The sequence below is a fragment of the Haliaeetus leucocephalus genome, unplaced genomic scaffold (assembly GCF_000737465.1).
Source record: "Haliaeetus leucocephalus isolate CR32 unplaced genomic scaffold, Haliaeetus_leucocephalus-4.0 Scaffold678, whole genome shotgun sequence".
Taxonomy (NCBI): Eukaryota; Metazoa; Chordata; class Aves; order Accipitriformes; family Accipitridae; genus Haliaeetus; species Haliaeetus leucocephalus.
Window position 1 is genome coordinate 4829335 of NW_010973114.1, and position 21785 is coordinate 4851119.

Here is a 21785-nt window from a genome sequence, read left to right on the forward strand (position 1 = left end):
CTCGCCGGACGGAGCTGCGCGGCGCCGGGCCCCGTGGAGAGGGCACCGGGCCTCCTCGTTTCCCCCGGTGCGGCGAGACGGCCGCCCCCCTCTCGGGTTGATTTGATTTGATTTGATTTGATTCCCGGTGCTCCCCTCAGCGCCGGCACCCTTCTGCCGTGCCGGGGGCACCGCGCTGTCGGAGGCGGCCGCCTCCCCGGGAGGGGGTTTATTACGGTTTCCCCGTTGTGCCCCTTCCCCGGCTCCGCTGGCAGCGCTCCCGTGGCCTTCCCGCCTGACAGCGTGAGCCCGCGGCGGCGGTGGGAGGGAGGGAAGGGGGGGGGGGCCCGGGGGAAAAGATCCCTCCGTGGGTGCCGGGTCCCGTCTCCTCCTGACGGCCGGGGTCAGGCGTGGGGGTCGCGGAGCATCTCTCCTTCCCAGCGGTTGCATAACGCGGCCGACCCACGCGTGACTGCGGGCAGCGCGACGGGGTCGCGGGGGGTGTCCGGAGCTGCCCTGCTTTCTTGCAGGTCGCGGTCTCTTCGTGGACCTGCAGGCAAGCATGCAGGGTTTTCCTTTATTGAAAAAAACAACCAAACAAAAAAACAGCAAGCCAAAAAAAATCCATGTATTTTTCCCCAAATCTTGATCTTCTGAGTACTGTCACTTCCTGATCGTGTTTTTCTGTACGACTTACCCTGTGTTTCATACATCTATCAGCCTTTTAGGGGGAAGGATTGTGAAGCTCAGTAAACATAAACAGTGATCCAAGAAGAAAGCCTTAATTGTTATGAGATATTGTAGATAACATTGCTAATAATGTGTTCGCGTGGGGATGGTGTAAGAACCTAAGGAAAGGTTAAAAGTACAATTACAGTGGAAGTGATTTCTTCTCAAAATTACTTCCTCCAAGGCCTTACTTGAAACAATAAGAGTAGCTTTTAATTTCTTCAGTAAACTGAGGTTATTGAGTTGCACCGTGTGGCTTCCAGTTGGAAAAAATCACCCTTTATCAGCCAGAGAAGTGGGTCTAACGCTTGTCCTGCGAGGTGCTTTGTACAACGCCCAACAGCAGTGTATGTCTCTCTGCTCTGCTTTTAAATAACCGGCTTGGATGGGGCTGTAAAGCACAGCCGCAGCGGCTCGGGGTTCGTTGTGGGCTGTAAAACCCGCCTGCGAAGCTGTGTAAATACTCAAGTGGTTAACCCTGCTGCGCTGCATGCTATCTTGGCTATGCCATAGCTCTCGGTATCCAGTTTTGGTAGCTCGCGATATCCAGGCTAGCTTTGAACCGGCTAAGCGCCCAGCGCAGACTCGAGTCGCGAGTCTTAATGAGTGTTTGCGTAGTGCTTCGTGTTTTCTCGGATGAAAGGTTTTACATAATTGGCCATTATAATTGTCTGTCACCCCTAGAGAAGAGCCAAAAAATAAAAAAAAGCATGGAGGTAGGCAGTTGTTTTGGAAGTCCAAAGTCTAAATCTGTAGATGCCTGTAGGTTGTTGATGTTGTTATTGCTTAACGCGGAGGCAGCAGAATGACTGACTAAAAAAAATAATCTAGTTCTGTTCTCCTTTTGAGCCATTTCATCAGCATCGTCCAGACAAATGACATCCTGCTTACGTTTGAGCTACTTGTTCTTCAGTGCCCAGAAGAATTTCTAATGCCACTCCAGTTGCACCAGTGTTGCATTTTTTTTGTTTGTTGTTTTTTTTTTTTCTTGAAATCTTAACTGGAAGCTTTTTACAGTGTTTTGATTCCTTTTTAATAAATGGCTAATCCCTTGCTGCAGGGGATGGGAGTGTTTTGAATGCAGCGTTTTTGGGTCCTGAGGGGAGGGGGAAGGGAGTGCCTTGTATTGCTTTCCAGCAGCCACCCTCCTTCCCTGGGCCTGAGTGAAAGAGCCTTATTGACTGGTTTTGAAGGTAACATGCCCAATTCTCCTCTTACATGCTAAAAACCATAAATTTGCTGTAGCACAGACCCTTTGAGGGAAAGAAATGGAATGTCAAGGAGCCTGGGCTTCATCACAAGCAGCCTGGTAACAAAGGCAGTGTCTGTTAATTGCATTGCGCTTATCAAAATCCCCCCTTCTAATGACAAAGTTCCATTTTAATAGGTGTGAAAAGTTGTGGGATTTGATTTAATAGCAGTGTCTTAAAATGATCTTGCACGCTCCGTATGACTAAGTTGTCTCTTTCATACTTAATTGGAGAATGAGCAGAGGTTGAGGAGGAAGCTCTGTACATTTCACTTGCGCTAAATGCTCTCTCGAATCTTTTCTCCATTTAGGTAAGGATCGTGAAGAGGCATGAATGACTTGTCAAGCACTAAGCTGCAACTAATTTTCTTATAGGCATATAAAACATCTTTCTGTGTCCCTTAAAATTGGAAGCTCGTCTTGTAGCGTGCTGTGGACGTGCACCACGGCATTGGTGAGCTCTCTGCCAGCTTGAATAGCAGCTAGCAGCGAGAGCGTGTGCTCACAGAGACTGGCCTGTAGTTCCCATGCCAGGAAGGGCTGTGGTTTTGGGGCACAGAGGTGCCAAGGTTGATTTCTGGTGCTGTGAAGTTGAATACTGTGTTGTAGACGCACAATGCAACGTAGGTACTAACTGTCCCTGAGGTTCCAGGTGTCAACACATTCATCATAATGTGTTATTTTCACTTCTTGCTGCCCTGTAGCATAACAAAACAAGCAATTCAATATAATCCTCAAACACCGGTTGCTTTATTACCAGCAGATAGGGTATATTTCAGTATTCCCATTGCAGGTTTGATACCTGGTTTCAGAGAAGATAGCAGCTTATCTTGTACCCAGTAGTTGAGTCTGTAAGGAAAACATAGGACTGATCCTAAGCCTATGATTAAAGATAATGTAGCTTTGGAAGCATGCATGTCTGTCATCCCTGTCTGCTGCTTTTTTTTGGCTTTTGTGGATTATTGGGTCATTGGACGTATTACTAGATGTTCCTATCCATCCATATAAGCTTTTGAAGGAGGTCTTAGTTTAGTGAAAGTTGCTGGTTAGAGATCAAGTTCCCAGCTTTGTAAGCTCTGCAGTAAGGAGGGCACAAGAACACTGCTTTGGTATGTGTGGCTGCTCGTTTTTTAATTTGTACCATATTTTACTGGTTTTGTTTCCTAAGCTATTTTGATTCTATTAACTTATTAAAGTAGAATCTATTAAAGCCAGTGTGACAAACTTTTTTTTTTTAAATGTAATTTTTTCCCCACTTGTATGAATCGGAATAATTGCTCATAGTGCACATTCTGGGTATAGTTGTTGGATTTGTATTTGGAATTTGTGTTGATTCCCCAAATAACTTTTCCTTTTTGTCTTGTTGTGGAAGGGGAGTATCTACTGTATCACTTGCTAATCCTGCTGTTGCGGTGTCGTGCCTAGAGCATAACTGGAGATGTATTTACCACTGTAGGCATGGTGGTTGGTTTTAATCTAGCTATTTTGGGTATCAAACACAGAGAAACCACAGCAGGACTGGCTGGTACAGGTATGGGGTGGGCTTGTGCAACTCATGTTAATGGTACTCACTTGGACAGCCAGTTCAGGGTAAAAGCTAGGTGTCTGCAGTGTCATTGCAATGGGTATCAGAGGCAGATAGATTAAATATATCTCAGGTATGCCTAAACATGTTGCAGTTGCATGTCTTGCTGCAGTACAGAGGTAATATGAATGTTTACATTGATCACCTTCCTACGCATTGGAGGTTGAACTACCTCTTTTGTAGTGAGTTGCTGCTGGGCAGCCACATGACTACATAATGCTGTTTTGAGAGTAAAAATACACTACGGAGGGATGCATAAATGGCTGGTAAGAAAATGTCTGTCAGCTTTTAAAAAAAAATTATTCAGAAATGGCTGACTGGTGTCTTGGGGTGCAGAAAATAGTGCTCTTTTCCATGTGATTAAAAAAAAAAAAGCTGCTTTAGAAGCTGCTATGTTTGCAGTTCATAGCAAAGTAATGGCATTTAGGTAGCACAGAGGCTGAATTTCTGCCAGTTAAAATCTTGCTGTCTTAATGTGCCATTCTGTACAGTGCTTGGAAGCTGATATACAATGTTCTTCTGCCTTGCAGCAAAACAACTAGTGATTAAAAATTCAGCAGATGTTGTGGTTCACTTAACTACTTGTTCTTGCATCATTCAGGTCATATCACACAATTAATGTTGCTAATGTTCAATCTAGCTTTTTTTTGTTCTAAGAATGGAAATTATCTGAACTACCATGGGATTTACGGAACTGTTTTGGCAGGAACTGGGCTATGCAAAGTAAATTATTCAGAACTGTTTTCATTCTTCCCCTAACTTGGAGAATCTCCTTTTGATTTCTCAAATATTACTTGTTCGTGCCAGAAAGGGCTTTCATTTCTGCAGCTTTTCTCACTTTAAAAATCGAAGTGTTTTCTTTTGATTGCTTTGAGATAAATGAGACTCCCTAGTTGAGAGGGGGGAGGAGAGGGGCAGGGAAGAGCACGTTAGGTGTAAGTGCTTGCTTTCTTACTTAAACTCAGTATTTCATTTGGCCAAAGAAATATTTTTGTATGAGAATTCTCATTTTGTTTCGGGCAGGGTTTCTACTGCTTTCAGTATATCTACTTCTAATTTGCACAATTTTCATTAATAGTATTCACTCAAGTGTGTCATTTACTTGACTTTTAAATTAGAGTTAAACTTTACTTTCCCTTCCCTATGTTCCTTTAATTATGTAAGTTTTGGGTTCTTTTTGTAGCACACACAGGTTCTAGAAACCTTTCCTGGGCTACCTGGAGCTACAAAGCAATGTTTGTGTAGTGAGACTTGTAGCTTGTTTTCACTTCTTTCACCACTTTTCTGTTTGGAAGCTGGTGCCCGTACTGCACAGGAAGCAGCCTATCCTTTCTCTTCACAATCAGTGCAGTAACTGTGCTTTTCGTTGACCTCCCTGCACCTTCTCAAGACTTATCTGCTGATACTCGCAGTAGGAGACTGAATGGTCCTAGGTGGGTGCCCCCTAAACTAGATGCATGCGTTGACATACATCTTTATGGATCACACTTCTTCTATAAGCACAACATAAATATCAAGGTTAAGGCAGGCAAACAACTGAGAAGAGCTGCTGGGTCTTTCAATGTCTTTGAGAGTAACTTGCTATACTGGGGCAGCTCTTGGCTCGAGTGCTTAAGAGAAACTAAATTCAGAATGTGGAACACAGGTGGAGTATTTTGGTCAAGGGCACATGTGAGGTTCAGCCATTGCTCAGCGCATTGCTGCAGGTAGCTTGAGAATTGCAGGGCTTGGGAGAAGACTGTATCTTTTTAAGCATGAAGTAAGTGTCAAATCAGTAATAGGAATGGAAAAGGTGGATTTGGGCGTTACAGTATACGATACACAATGTATGATGTATACGCCTGTAAACCAGGGTTTGGAGAAGTAATGGGCAAAAACTGGAGACTTTCAGTTTATGCACATTGTTTGAACTTGCAATTTGGATGACTTTTTGTAGTCTTGTCAATTAGCACATCAAGAGGATGTATTTTTAGTCAAGGCAGACATTTTTCTTTGGAAAAACCTGTTTGGACTATTAACGCTAATGTACTTTGAGAGAACTTGTTTCAGCTAAATTGTCGGCAGATAGTCGATAGGTTTGAAAAATGAAGTCTTAAATGTGTACCCCTCCCTCCAGCCTCATTAATGTCCTATTTAGAATGATGGAAAAGAAGGATTCGGATTGGGTTTTGCATATTCCTGATACCTTGTATGCATGTATCCAATATGCTATATTTGCAGAATTGATATTCAGGATAATATGTTTAATCTCTGATTGCAAAAAATAACTTCACACACAGCTAGTTCCATCTGCTGGAAAAATGAGAGCGAGACTAACTTCATCACTTACTTGGGACCTGCTTTTTGCTGTGCTAATTACTATGTATGAACTTTGGAAATTTGCATAATTTTTTGGCAAACCTAAGCGGCAGCCATTTAATTTAGGATTTTATTAACTTTAAACATCCCTAGCAACTCCTAAGCTACTTCTAGTTAATTCTGTTGTTTTGGTCTTTTACAAGCTTTGATTTAGTAAGCTTCAGTGACATTTTTTTTTTCCTCCTTGCAGTGACTTTATATATGTATAAACAGGAGCTTGCTGCCATTTCCAATAACTTTCAACCTACAATCTAACAGAAAATTCCTTCTGTCATTCAAATAAAAAAGTGTTGAAATTGACTTCTGGTAAAATGAATGCTAAAACAGTAAAGTTAGAAGTTAGCTTTTGGTTGCTCTTCTGCAGTGTGAGAAGAGCACTTGAAATATTTTAAGTGTAGATGGTTTTCAGAAAGTAACCTTGGGGAAACTGGGGCATGTCAAGTCTGGTCCTAGTTCTGCTAAAACCTGGTCTCATGATGTGAATTCATAAGCTCCAAAGAGTTTGGATATAAAATCATCATTGCAGATAGCTGCTAAATGTTCTCCCTTACTAAAAGGCTGGGTTTTGACACATTTTCAGCTTCTTGAGGTGTCTAGCAATGTCTTTTCCACTTGGTTTGCTTTTGTTCTTGTGACCTCCTCCTTTTACTGATTTCGCTGGTTGGCAGTCAGTGAAGACGTATAATCTGTAAAATATTATAACAGTTGGAATTTTACAGTAAAAAAATACTGTCTGCTTTATTGGAATGCTGTTATTTACTGGCTGATTTTCTTTTGGATGCAATAGACTGGATTAATTTTAAAATCTGAACTATTCTTTCTGCATTACAGTCTTAGCCCGCTTTCTGTCTCGGTACCATCAGAAACTTCCTATCTTGGTATGTGCAATTGCAGTCCTATGTCTTTGTCCCTCTTTCCTCCTCCCTCTTATTCCGTTGATCACTTAAGAATGCAGTTTCTTCCTTGGGATGAACGGGGTTATATTGCTAGGCTCTTTAATTCCTCTCTAATTGGCAGAAAGCCAAGCATAAAATCTTGTTCATAAGTCACTCTAGAGATTTCTTTGTACATGCTATTATTTTCTTTGCATGCTAACATCACTGAAAAGATTCCCCCCCTGCGCCTCCCCCCCCCAAGTCTAGACCAGGCATAATTATGTTCATGTGTATGTGTAGGCTTGGGTGTTGCCACTCTGCAGCCCAGCAAGCAATTAGAAGTGTTTGGGCAGTTTAAGACCAAAATTTCTTGTAGCATCAAAGGCAGCAGCTATCCCTCTGCATCTAGGTAGGTGAAATAATTTTCTGTTGTATCTAAACTTCAAAGACTAACTCATGGCTTGCGCCTGTGGTTTGGCTTTCTGCAATGTGTCATACTGGAGGCTATATTTTAAAGAAGAGTTTGGACATTGAGTTCAAACAGGACTTGCTGTGTATCGAGTGATAGAAGCTAGTGTTGAATTGGGGTTTGTGTTCACCAGCTCACGTGCTTCCAGAGGCAACCCAGTTCCCTTTTGATTTATAAAGCTCTTCATTGAGGTTTTTGTTCTGAACTTTGCCTTACCTACGTCTTTATTGCAAAGCAGAAAAAGCCTTTCCACCACGAATCCTCCACTCTGGGAGTGCAGGACTGTGGTCTTAATGTATTTATGTTTTCAAACCTTTTGTGCTTCTGCCTGTCCTGACTCCTGAGGTTGAGAGAAGCTCTCTGTAAACATATATGCAAAACTGCCCCTTATTCTCCTGCCGTTAGGCTGTTCTTGGTTTGGTATCGTGCTGCCTGTCACTCTGACTGCGATGTTCTCATTCATTTGCCTGCCTGACTGGCTGCACATGTCCCCGTCCTGGGGAGAGGAGGGCTGTCCCTGCACAGGGTGTTTGCACCCTGGGCAATCCACTGCTGAACAGTCAGGGCGTGCAAGGCATGGTAGCTTGAGACGAATGTCAGGGTACGTGAACTCTAAAAAAAAAAACAAAACCAACACCCCCCCCCCCCCAACCCCCAAAAACCTTTAAGGAAAGCCTGTCCTCTGGAAATGGGTTTCTAGACCTCGATTTAACCATCAGCTCACCAGAGCTTGCTATCGAGTGTGGGACAGACTGTTGGTTTCTTGCCTTTTTTTTCCCTTTTAATTTCCTTTCTAAAGAAGGATGGCACTCTACTGTCTTTTTTAAAATGAGGTAACTTTATATTGATAAACACATGAATGAAGTGATGCAAAGAGTGCTTGTTTATGCGTCTGAAATCTAAGTAAATCTGCTACCACTTCTGAGATTTGGGCTGTGGGAGGATTACTGATAGCAATGAATCCATCTTCCATGGTGTTAGAAAAAATCCCTGTGTTTCTCTTAGAATGCTTATGGATTTTTTTAGATGCAGTAGGACTGCAGATGTAGTCATCTTAAAATGTATAATAACTTGCTTTGAATAGGTCTTGCAGCAGAAGCAGTTGGAGACATCACTTTGGTACAAGTTACTGAGAATTCTCTTTTAATGCAGCTTTACAGCCTGTGCTGCAAACGGGAGCTCAGAGCGGTTTGAGTCACGCTCCCTCCACGGATGGTGCATGGGATGCCACCAACAGTGGACTAAACCAGTTTTCCTAATGATTGCTTTGTTAGGCTTTAACAGCTTACGGGATTGTTAAAATGGTGTCCGCTGATGTGTCAGCTGTAGGGTTTAGGGTAAATTGTAGGATAAATAGTAGTAGTTTGCATACCTTTGTAGCAAATGTTTCTGCAGCATTCTGCATACTCTTCTCACCTTAAAAGTTTGGGTTTTTTTTTTTTTCCCCTTTTTTCCTCTTTTGGATCAGTAGATGAAGCCAGCAGGGAAAGGGTTGTGTATGTATTTTGTCAAGTTAACACAGCTTCATCCCTGGCCTCACTGAATCCAAGGAAGCGAATGCACCAGAGTGTCCTGCAGGGATGGCCCAGTCGTCTTTGGGAAAACGTTTTTAAGAGGTTGGGAAGAACTTAACTTGGAAAAAAGTCAAGGAACTTAATCTGAGTGTAAAATTGCTGCATCCATAATGGAGCTATACAGAGCAAGTTCATTGATGTTGCTAGTTGCATTAATAATGGTTGTAAGATTTTTTTTTTTTTTTTTTTTAATTCTTTTTTTTAGGGCTGGACTAATCCCCCCTGTCCCCCAGCCCTCCTCCCTTGTGTTACTTGGGTCACAGCAGACCAGCAAGGAATTATTTTTCATCAGGTGGCTGTCCAGGCTGAACAAAGGTAGTTAAGGACTGAGGAGTCTGTCAGGCTGCTTTCCATATGAAGAAGCCCAGAGATCTTAAAAAACAAAACAAACCAAACAAACAAACAAAAGGTAAATGTAGAAGTTGGTGATCACAGATAGAGAAACTTTACTGGGGTATACGTGAGGCAGAGGCTGTTGGGAGAAGGCCTGTCTTTAATTAGACCAACTGGTATCGCTGGGGTGGAGGGGAGGATGAGTGAGCTTTTGAGCATGAATAAATGTCAACATGTATTTTATCAGAATTGCAGTTTGGAAGCAGGGATGCACTGTGAGTTGCCCTTCGGCTTTGGGGTGTCTGGGGCCTTTCTGTGTCTTCCATACATTAGCTGCAGTTACGGAAGGAGCTGTGTATACCACTTTACAAACATAAAGCACAACTCTTTAAGGGAAGGTAGGGTGCAAATTGTTAAGGTAAAATGAGCCAGCATTTTCAGGCTGGAGTCAGTAAAGCTAGACAGAGCGCCAGCAAGTGATACCTGTGTCCTGAGTTTAATATATTCACTTCACAGTGGTGGTGCCCAGGAGGATTGGAGGATTAGTGAGAGATGCTTTAACTGAAAGCTAGTAGGAACAGCAGTGCTTTTTCCCTCTGAAAAGTGGTGTGCTTTTACTGGAATAGCTAAATGCAGGCATGTTAAGCTTAATATATGCGTGTGTGGGTACCTGAGAAAACATCCCATTAAGTAAACCAGTAACTTTCTTCTCGGGAAATGCTGAGAATATCACCTTTGCTGCCAGTCAGGGCCAAGCCAGGCTTGTTAGCAGCTTGTAAGTGACAGCCCTACTTTGCTTTGTAGGTATTTTAAGTGATGAGGGTAGCAGAGCTAGAGATAGAGGTGATAACGTCTGTGCTGTGTGGGGTTTTTTTTGGTCGGGTTTTTTTTTTTTTCTTTTTGAGGGGGGGAGGAGGAGGAGGAGATGGGACTAATTGCATACCTTCCAGTTACTTCATTACTGGATAATCATTGGAGCAGCCCTGCAATCTGCTCTGATAGCAGATAAGTGGCATTGCTTGCAGCACTTTAATCTAAACAAAACTTAAGTGCTTTTTCCTTTTTCCCTGGAGTGAAACTGTAATTTCATTATGTGAACGTTAGCCAGGACAAAGTTGTTTTTGCAGCTGTCATGATGCTTCTCTGGGCTTTGTGCATGTTAGAGGTGTGTCCCCAGTGTATGTAGCAAAAATATCCTAAAATACTGCATTCCCTTACCTGGCAGCTTCAGCTGAAGGCTCTCCAAGTAGTTTGCCAGGTGAAGATCTGTTTAGCTTTGACGTTAGAAGTCTCAAAGGGTTTAGATATAAACCAATGAAATTTAGATTATATTTCCTTCCCATAGTGATACGTGTAAATTAGTTTCTCTGTCTGCATTAGGCCCTGAATAGTCAAGTAAAACAGCCCGAGCATCCTCTGCTACCAAGCTTGCTGCTTCAGAATATGAGTCCCTCTGGTGAGAGTGGTCACGTTGATGAGGCTGTAGCAGAATTGTGTGTTTCGGTTCCCCAGTGTAGAAATGGCGTTGTATGCAACCTGTATGATGCAAAAGAGAATTATTGGGCAGAGCTTCGGAGAGGGTTTTTGTCTTTCTTTGAAATGGGATAAAAGTGCATTTGTGCATCAGGCTGAATCCTGATAAAATACCTTCTTGGAACTGATGTTGATCATGATAATGATTTTTGAGGTACCGGCTTAAGGCTGTGAGAGCACCGCAGACCAGTGCCTGGATTTTGCATAGTGTAGTACTCGGCAAAAGCTTAAACTCTTGTCAGGCTAACTTTTTCTGGACTGCCATAGAACTGTTAAATCTGATCGATTCCTAAAAAGACAGCTAGCTGACTGTGCAGTCTGAGCTACATACAATTCTTTGTCTCTGCTTCTGACTTGAATGGAAAAGTAGTTTGTTTTCGCATTAAATGGAACTCAACTGCTGCTGCCCCAAAGGGGGTCTGTTCTTGCAAGCTCTGCTTGGACTCCAGGCAGAGTGCTTTTGGCTCTCGCTGCTTTTTGCTGTAAGCAGGGTAACTCAAGTCAGGGTGATGGGAGGATGGTAACACATGAAGGCAGATACTTGTTGACAGGTAAAACGTCTTGGGGAAAGAAAATACAATATGCTTTTTTAATGTTGATAGTTTTTGTAAGTTTGGGCTTGGTTGTAACTGGGCTGATGGGGTTGATCATGTAGAGTGACTCAGTATGGATCCAACTGCAGTATTAAGCTCTGGGAATAACTTAAGGTGAAGTGATGGTGAATTTCAAAGAATTAAGGAGTACAAGGCCCCTTAGCTGGGTCTTGCATTTATAGAGTGGCTTTCAGAGGGAAAGACCCAAACATGCTTTGCAGGCTGGCCTGTGCATTGTGATCTGGAATGGATCCATGCTTTGATAAGAACAATATAGGTTCTTCTAATGAGATGAACTGCATCACCTTTTTTTTAAGGAGGTATTTATTTATTTGTATAGGGGGAAAATACTTTTTTTTTTTTTTTTTTTCCTGTGAAAATCTGTAGCCGATCAGATTCCTGCATCTGTTTTTAGCCACTGATACTGCAGGGACGGGAGGCTGGCAGGCTGGATTGGGTATTGCCTAAGTAAAAACTAGGTTCAAGCCTGGAGTGTTATCTGGCAGCAGGGCTGCCTGAACCCCAGCCCACTGGGCAAGTTGACCCAGCATGTTCTTTGCCACAGTTTCCTCGGGAGAAGGTTGTAGGCCATGTGAGTCTTGTGTGGTAACCTGGGTGCCCAGCTGCCTTTTAAAAAGAGGTCAGGGACCTTGCATTTGTAGGGAAAAGAAGCTAAAGGATGGGCTGCGATAACTTTCTCTCATGCTGGCCAACCTGCTCTGAGGGTAATATAGGTGGAAAGGGACTCACCTATGGACAGGAGGTTCGGCTGGGTAGTGAGAAAGGAAGGAGCTGTGCTTTGTAGACCCTATGAGTGGGTGAAGATCCTCCACCTGAATACTTACAATGAGGGTAAACACCATTGCTTAGAGCAAGAGCTTGGCATCTTTTGTGCTGTGGTGGACTGCTGGCTGATGAAATGGTGTCTCTCACAGATGTCTCAAACCCACAGTGCTGGATTCTGCTTTGCTGTTGAACGGTTGTGTGCAGTTGTGTTCCCTTTCTCTAGTAAAAAAGCTAATTCTGTGTCTCAAAATGGTCTGTTTGCCTACCCAGAGCTGCGCTTAGTATTTTTGGCATTGCCCTTGGGTCTATGCAAGTTGACAAGGCTCTTGTGACCATTTGGATGGTGAGTCGCCTTCCCCATGCTCCGCTTTTCTTGAAGTTTGCTAACGAAGCTTCCACCGCAGCCACCCAGCCTTGGCTCTTCTCTGGCCTTTGTTTACCTCTGAATGGTTGAAGTGTGCCTCGGTACTTACTTCCTCTTTCTTGTGTTTGGCTTGGGGGTTTGATCACTCCTCTGAAGCAATGTATGGTTGCTTGAATCAACACACGTGACTGGGAGGGTAGGTGATGGGTGTCCACAGGTTTTTGCATTTGTGTGTTCATGAGCTGGGATGGGTGCACTGGGGCTACTTGTGTGCTTCAATATCCAGTACTTAGTTATGATCCATCTTGACTGCAGAAAATCAATTGGAGGCAAATTATCCAGTACTGGAGACTTTTCTGGGGGAAAAGTTTAATGAGTACCTGAAGGGCTGCAGTCCTGTAGATTGTGTGTGGTGTCATGTAGCTGTGAGCAAGTTTTCCTTCTTACAGAAGCTGGATTGATTCAGATAGCATCTGATCTTTATGCGAGGGAGGGGAAAATGCTGTCCGACTTTAATCTGAATTTACTAGGTAGTTAATAAGAAAGACCTCTACCCTGAGTAACTTGTTCAGCCTATGTTATGTTGCAGGAGCACCATGGAGATGAAGCCTGCTGGCTTTATTTTGCTCCGAAATCCATTTGGCTTAAAGTTGCCTTCAGAATCTCAGCCTCCATAGTACTTCAGACTTGCAACTGGGTAACCTGCCAGGTGTTTAAGGACTGAGGTTGGGGCAAAGCCTGGATGCTTTGGTGGCTGAGCAGTGACATTGACACGTGGAACTTGTCATTCAGGTGTCCTCATGCTGAGAGCAGTGTGCCTCTTGCCTGTCTCTTCTTCCCTTTATAATTTGCAATTTGTATTTAAAAGTAGAGGGATTTAAATTTTGTTTTCTCTGCAGTTGTGGTCTATAGGAGCAATTAGCTATCGTGATGTTTGGCACTGGAACTGCCTATGGTGGCTGATTGCGTAAGTGAGCAGGGAGCGAGTGAAGGTATTTGCACCACTCATTTAGAAACTGGTGTAATTCAGGCCTGAATCAAGTTCAGGCTCAAACAGGTTGTGGAATTTATTTATACAACACCACTGGGGTGTGTGGCGTTGCAGAGACAAATAAACAATGGTTCCCAGCCCCGAGGCATGTGTTCGGTATTAGATAATGAGGCATGGGGTAATTATAGTCAGGGACCTGGGAGGAGGGGTTAGGAGAGGGTGAGGGTTACATGTAGAGAGCATGAAATGTTCCTTGTTGCGCCTGCAGCTTGTTAATGGCACTGTTAAGAAATTGTGGGTGCGTCTGAGGTTATAGGAAGGATGGAGGTCATCTTTGCAGAAGGAAATATTGAGTGAGTTAACAAGAGACGCGTGGATTCATAAGAGAAAGTGGAAGGAGGTGAACTGAAACCAGTCAAGTATATGGGGAGTGGCTGGGTTTACCTGGAGGCTGAACATGCAAAAGCAGTGGTACTCAAGGGTCTTGAGGAATTTGGGTGTTAAAGCAGTGACTGGGAATCCACACCCAGACCTCTAAACACTTGTGCATGATGAGAATGGAGGAACACGTAAAGAAAGGGGTCCGGCGTGAGAGCTACTGAGAGCTTTGTGTTCTGTTCTCTTTGCTGTCCTTGCAGCCTGGGCTCCCATGATGCCAAAGCAGCTTCTGCCCTGCCACCCAGCGGGACTTCTCCTTGTGGCAGGGCTGCTGCCTTCGACTGTAGTTGCTGAACTTGAACTCTTTTTGGGGTGTACTCAGTCAGTTGGCACTGAAGACCTGCTCGAACTGGTGGTGCTCCACATGTCAGCAATGCATTGATTGTTGTTCCCACATGCCCTTTGCACTGGGCAAACCGGATCTTTCGGGTTTTAAGAGCTGGATAGTAGTTGTAACATCATTACCGTGTCACTAATTTCCTTTTTCCTTCCCTTTTGCTCTTCAGAAATGCCATTCTCATGAGTGTGCAAGGAACCCACAGAACTGTAATGTCTAACCCTACATGGAATAGCAACTCTTTGAAGGTACCACCCTTTTTTAACTACATGGCTTTGTTACAGGTTGGGTTAATGATGCACTGATCTTTGCTTCGAAGCTTGAAATTGAAGAACCATGTCTTATGTAATGCTATCTCTTCCAAAGAGGTAACAGTGCTGTGACACTCTGGTATGATTTCCAGAAAAACTGCGTGCAACCCAGCACTTGATCCGGGGTGCCAAGGGGCCATCCCTGTTTCTCTGTGAACAATCTCTTTAGGCAGGTCTGGTGTTGCCTTAGGAACAGATGGTGGTTTCTATTCAGAGAGCTGAACTAAGCTTTCTTCATACTTGATGGCCATCCTTGGAAACATATTGCCCTTCTTTTTAGTGACGCATGATGGCTTGCCTGTTTGTCTTCAACTTAATGACCTTCTGGATCGTCTTTCTTGACGAGAGGCTTCTAGCCATATTTATGAAGAATATAATGATAAAGTGCAGTTACACTTTAACATTTAGATTTAAATGTCTTAGCTGTTTGTGCTGCATTAACCAGCTCTCAGGCGTTGGCTTGCTCTGCTGTCTGATCCTGCAGTGATGCCATAATACTGAATTTTGGACTGCCCTGTACGTTACCATGGCAACAGACTGATGTCACAGACTCAAGGACATGACTTCAGTGTATGATCATGCAGAGGCACGATCAGATTTGTGAAGGAGAAAGCTGACTAATGCACATCTCAAAAGCAAACAAGGGGAATGCAGGTTACAGCTGACCAAGCAAGGTGCTTCAGTATGAAAATTCCCCTCTTAGACAGAGGAGGGGCTGATCATGTCTTTAAGACAGGAACAGTCGTCTTGATGAGCTGCTCTTTACCGTGGATAAGCAGACATCTTGCAGGTATCCTATATCTTTTAAACAGGTGGTGTTCTGGGGTGGGGAACCTTGCTCTCTGGTTTCAGAGCTTTGAAAGGGCACTTTTTTGTTTTAATTTTAAAGAACTTCTCAGTGGTCTTGCAAGCACACTGAGAACACTTCGACTTGCTTAATGTTGTTCAAAGAGTTTTAATTGGTTTTCCAAAGCTTTTATTTTATCCATAACATTGGAAGGTGAAAGGGGAACTCTGCATCTGCATTATGGTCACATTTTCCTATATCCTATTAGCAGATTCCAAGATTGTTTAATGTGATCTCCACCCATTTCATTTGGCTGCAACCTTTGCTCCCATGAAAACAAGGCTGATTGTTCTGAATTGCTGTGTGTATGTGCTTTGGCACAGCATGAAGGTACCTATAATAACACAACCATTGTCTGGAAAAAAAAGCAGTTTGCAGTAATAACTACAAATAAAAGGGTGCAGTACTGGGGCAAGACAGATAATGGTCGTTTTCCCACCCATTATGTACAGCAGATTCTCAACATGGTCACCCCTCGGCATGACAGGGATGTGGGCTTTAGTGTAGTATGTGAATATTGGGAATAAGGGACTGAAATATTTGCATGTTGTTCCAAGTTTCTCTTTCCTGGACGCGGTTCCATTGCTCATATCTACGGATGGGGAGACTGAATGACTTTTGCACAATGCGGTATTTTATTTGCATGCTGTGAGCAGTTTAACAAGTGTGTGTGCTAAATGAAGCATTCCCACTTTCAGTTAGCAGCTGACGCACCCTTAAAATAAAAAAAGTGCCTTTAGGTTGAACAGTGGGGTTTTGAGGGGTGACATTGTGCTGTGTGTTTGAGCGGATGGTTGGTCGTGCCAAGCCTGAATGTTAACTTGAAATGCTGTGGGATTCAGCAAACAACCAACTAAAACTCCTTCATGCTGAAGTAATTTTGCTCATCTCTACACTTTGTGGAATAAAAGCTGTTATAGCGCAAGATTTGGGAGCAACATAATTGTTTTAAATGTTCAGTGTCACACGAATTGAGGATATTTAACAGAAACTGGCATTTCTTATAGCATTTTTGTTGCCTCCCAGGACAGAAAGCTGTAGAGTGTTAAAAAAAGAGGCAGGGAAGGAGTTTTAACAGCCCTCTCTCTAAATCAGGATGCTTGAATTCGGTGCCTGGCCTTGAGCTAAAAGGACTGGAAGCTCTGCAAGATTCAGTGATTCATGCTGCTCTGCAGTGAACAAGAAGATAATAGTGATGGACTATCAAGAAGGCAGCCTTGCTAAAAAGAGAGGCTTTGTGATATGGTAAAGGGGAAGGAAGTCTGGAGAACTTAGAAAAGGAGCAAGTGTTTTTGGAGGTGGGAAAAACTTAAGTATCCATGTAGTTTGCTCTTGCAGTGGAGCCAGCAGAAGGAACTTGATACCAAACAAAAGTAGGCACACCCAGTATTTAGCACAGGGATCCTGGAAAGCTGCTCTTCGGTGCTGCGATGCCTTTCTGTTTGACAAATACCTTGTACAGTCACATCTCGCAGAGGCAGAAGTGAATAATACAAGCGCCTGTGAGTTTGTGCAAAGGTGTGTGTGAGAGTTTGGAGGTGCTTGATGCTTCTCTAACAACAATTAAAAAAACGTTTAATGGATGTATAAAATGATACTCAAAACAGGAAGCCAAGAGGGCTGCCGTTCCCTGAGAAGGAAATAATGACAGAAGATGCATTAAAAAAGAGGGAGAGGTTGCTTGTAGGGTGTGTTTATGGACTGTGATGACTGGAAATGTGATAAAACAGATTGCCACTCATACTTTGATACACAGGATCAGCAATGATTTTTCAAGTTGTTGAAACTTGCATTAAAAAAAAATAATATATTTTGCTCTTACTAATAGGTTAATCCACTGTAATTGACTGTGAAATAAACCTGGGGGAATTTTCCCGTCTGCATGTGATGCACAGCCTCTTTGCTGTCTACTTGGCAACTGTACCTTCAGATAATTAAAAGCTGTTTTTTAAATCCATTCTTCTTTCAACTCTTATTTTTTTGCACCTTGGTACTTCTCTGTGAGCTATCAGTCACTCTTCTGGCTAAGGTATAAAAAACAAGATAATGTGCTTTTAGGAAACGAAAACTGGAGATGAATCTTTTTACTTTTTAAAAAAACCACAAACCACAAATACTGCAAAACTAGGTGAATGCGTGAGGCTTTTTAACATGCTGCTGCATTTCTAAAAAGAATTTAATTTTCCCAGTCCAGTACAGAAAACTCTTAAGTTCACTTTGACCTTTTAAGATCTCATGCCACTTGCCCCTCTAAAATCAATAACCAAACCTCCACGGCTGCCTTTGCTTAGGAAGCAGTTGTAATTACCCAGAAATTACAGGAGTTGTTCAGCACAGGGATCCTCTGGTTTCAGCACATAGTTTCATCGCTCTGTAGTGTTTTGAGAGGCCGAAGGGTGGGATGCAGCTACAATGAGTTTCCAGATTCCTAACAGTGTGAGGGACTGTTTTTAATAGTGATGATAAAAACAGTTATTCCCAGTTGGAGGTTAGTCAGTGGTACAATTATCAGAGCTATGAAATAGTGCAGGGATGGCTCAGAATGGAAAAACTAAGGCTTGAAACTCACTTTCTTGAGGGAGCTGTTTGAAACTATTTCCTGCAAGGTCATAGAGAATTAGTACGAGATGTTAAATGGTGAGAGATCAAGCTGATGAGGCTTGGTGATTACTTCAGTAATTTAGTTTTCAGGCTAGCAAGCTTCAGCTGGCTTTTGGGAGAGGGATTTGGTAGCAATTTGTTGATGAAAGCCAGTGTGGTGAATAGGAGCTCTGGAGCTGGCATGTTTGATTTGTAACGTTATGGTCTTCTGCTCTATGGTGTGCTCACACCAGCTGCTCCACTGGGGAGCCTGAAAATGTGCTGAGTATTTTCACAGTAAAGTAATAATACCCAACTCAAAATCTGGTTCACTTAAACCATCCTTTTTAAAACACAGTTGTGGGTATCTTATTTTCTGCTTAGTGTCTTGGTGATTTGGTGGTTCTTATTCATATTTGCTGTTTTGCCCAAGAGGAGGAACCCCCCCCCCCCCAAAAAAAAATCAATTGTACTGGAGGGGAGTAGTAGGGAATACTGAGTTAGATAGCAATACGTGTATTTTTTCCTTTTCTGTCTTGCTTATAAAGCTATTTTTGCAATACTAAGTCTAAAAGTCTTCTGAAACAAACCAGAATCTGATGTTTTCAGGTGAACTCTTCTAAAAGTTCATACTTCTAAAATGATTGTTAACCTGGAAAGAATTGCACCAGAATTATTTCTGGTGTCCTGTAGTAGGTCTGTGTTACTGAATTTTGAAGATGAGATGTGAAAGGGGAAAGATTTGCAGCAAAAATTCTCACAGTTAACAAGGCACTTGAGTGTGCAGAAGCTATCCTTTACTGAAATTTAGATGCTGTTTTGGGGCCTTTCTTTTCTTCTTTAAAAAATGAATTACGGTAGAATTTGTGCTATGCTTGGAATTTCTGAAAATTTGTGTTAGTTGCTAGGCGTATCAACTACAAAGCTCTGAAAATATAAAACTATTTTTTACTTCAAGTAACTCTTGAGTTATTAATGGAAAAAAAAAATCTTTAAAAATGTAGCCAAAAAAAGATTAAAGATCCACAGAATTGGTAGGTTTCAAAATTAGCTTAGATTTTAAACAGTCTTTTAAAACAGTCATGCAAAAAGATACTGTATTTAATGCTGGTCTCTCCTGCAGTTTACTTGCCAAACCCCCAAGTTTATCTGTAGCTGAGTTAGTTCAGCAGAATATGTTGTGTGTGTATTCTTCTTTTAAGTATCTGTATAAAACCAAGCAGATACTTTGGCTGAGAAGTATTTTTAGTGTGTAGCCTTGCCTGCCTTCTGTCTCCATCTTAAGCAATTTAGCCATAGTGTGTCACTAGTCACACGCCAGTGCTTTTGAGTGTTCCAAAGTCTCTCTGGTCTCTTTGAGCAGGTTCTGTGGTTTGCAAGCTGCAAAGCAGTTTAGTGGTGAGAAACGTCCTCTGCATCCAGATGCCGTTTCCTGGATCATTCACCTGCATTTGTGTGGCCCTAGCTCCACTCACTGATGCACTGTTTCTTCCCTGTGCCTGCTCCTGCTGAGCTTGGACGAGCTTTGCTGTGTGATGGCTGCAAGTGCCTAGTTTCGTATGACGGATAACTAGGGGGTCTGCTTTGATTGCGGCGTTGCCAAGTGCTGTTGTGAGTCTCCTCTGCATTGCTGTGTTATTCCTTCTGTCACTGGTTTGGATTACATCTTTATTTTGCTGGCTTTGACACCCTGCTGTCCCGTTTCCTTGCCATGCACGTGTATGACTTCATGCTGCAGGCCTAGAGCTGTTGGAGAGACACTAGCACAATGCACGACGGTAGGCAAAAAATAAGCTGCTGGATTGAAATGATGGGGCCTCATCCTGCCTGTAGTGAGCAAATGTCTCCGGCACCATGACAGATTAATCTTCTAATGAAGAGTGAAGATTGGCAGCCTTTGATATGCAGCCTAATTGAAAATGTATGATTCTTGTGTGTGGTGTCAGTTAAACAGCACCACTTAACAGCAGAGTCAGAATAACTTTAATTTTTTTAGATTTTATTGAAAAGTTGTGTGGTGAGTTAGCCTTGGCCAACAGCCAAACACCCACCCAGCTGCTCACTTGCTCCCCCTGCCTAGCAGCACTGGGGGAACTAGGCTTAGAGAGCTTAAAGATCGAGATAAAGTCAGGGAGATTACTGATTACTGTTGTGGACAACACAAGAAAAAATAATTTATTGCTAGTTAAAATAGATTTGAGTACTGAGAAACAAAGATAAGCATTAAACCACCACCTTTCCTCTCCCATTTCGCTGCAGGGGATTACCTGCCCTGCCACAGAGCACCTCCTCTCTATCCTTCTCTGACCTTGGTGGGTTTTTTTCCCCCTCCGCTCTCTCTCAGGTATTTTTTGCTCTTTCTTAAATATGTTTCTGCAATGGTGCCAGTTGCTTGGCTGATGGGCTCAGCTGTGTCCTGTGGTGGGTCATGGTGGAGCCAGCTGGAAAGGACCTGGGGCAGCCATGACCTCCTCCTGCAGAGGCCATGTTACAACCTGACACTAATTAGTGACTTTTTTTTTTTTGGGTCTTAGATTGTAGCCTGTTCTTTGGGAGCTTTTTGTTTTGTTTTATAAGATACCACTGGAAAGACCAGTGAATCCAAAGCTTGTTGAGAGGGTGTGGGTGGTGGTGTGTCTTGTTTGTGGGTGACTGGGTTGTTTTTAGATGCTCCTAATGAATCTGTTCTGTTGGAAGTTTTCTGTCCTCAGCAGATGTAGTGATGCACTTTGTTACAAAATGTTCTGTGAAAAATAGTTTGAGCTTCCTTTTTACATGAAATCTGTCCTGAAGTTGGGTATACTTAGTATAACTGTTTTCTTAAGTTTGCAGAGCAGAATTTTTTTGTAAACTGCTGACATATGAATTTGAAATTTCAGAGTTCAGCCTTCTTACATTATCCTCACAAGATGAAAGATGGTTTTCTCTGAAAGCATGAAGTCGGGGCATCAGCAGTGTCCTAGTTTAAACAAAAATTTGAAAGGATTTAAGATTTCATGACAAGTCATGAGACATGGATGCAAGAAATTGTGGAAGATGCTAGTATGTGAAAACAGGGTGGATTCAGGAGCATGATAGAAAAATTTGGGCATTTTGAATTACAGAAATACTTGCAACTGATGGGACAGTTACTTCCTGAACTTTTTTTTTTTTTGCGTACTGTTATATTTAGTGTTTGTGTTGCTGAGCAAGGCTTCTGGTTGTTGAATTCAGGTTTGGAGACCCTCAGGAAAAATTTGAATGCTTTAGAGATGCCTAGTGAATGTTGCAACCTCTCAGTTCTGCAATGGATTGGTGGAATGAATCCATGTGGACAAAATTAGGTTTTTCTGCTTTGAGTCTTGGATTTTTTGGTGCCTGGGTTTTGTTGGGAAGGTATTCACAGTGGTATAGGACAGAGAAATCCACAATATAACTTTCTGGTTAAAGGGTAAGATGCCACAAAAATAAACAAAAATTAATTGCCCCTTATTCTGCTAAAGTATTTAGGGCTGGACCTGTGATCAGCATATATGGTGCTGTCTGTGTGAAAGGAGAACTGTCATCCCAAAGGCTGGTCCAAACCAGTTAGAGCCATATAAACCAGTTAAAGCCATATTTAATTCAGTGAATGAAGTTTCAAAGCTGATAAATTTAGTGTTTAACATGGGGTCACCTGCTGTAGGGTTTTCCTTATTAGCAAAGTTCTAAAGAAGGAACTGTATTTATTTACTGGATATTTAGAAGTTAGCTGTAGGCTTGCTTTTCTACTTTAGAAGCTATTTAACAACCCACAGAGAGATGTACAGAAGCAATTATTACTGTGCATTTTGTGCCGTGGTGCAGGGGGACTTCTTGCCTATATAGTATCAAGT

General features: G+C 42.6%; 1 protein-coding gene across 3 annotated transcripts in view; it reads left to right on the forward strand.

Annotated features, from left to right (window-relative positions):
* The window catches only part of FBXO34 (F-box protein 34), a 40362-nt gene that overhangs the window by 620 nt on the left and 17957 nt on the right, over nt 1-21785 (forward strand). For 2 of the 3 annotated variants that reach the window (XM_010579809.1, XM_010579811.1), the window contains exon 2: nt 14363-14441. The exons of the other annotated variant lie outside the window; for it this stretch is intronic. The gene's annotated coding sequence lies outside the window, so the exon portion shown is untranslated. The remainder of the gene's footprint in view (nt 1-14362; nt 14442-21785) is intronic. 3 annotated transcript variants of the gene reach the window in all.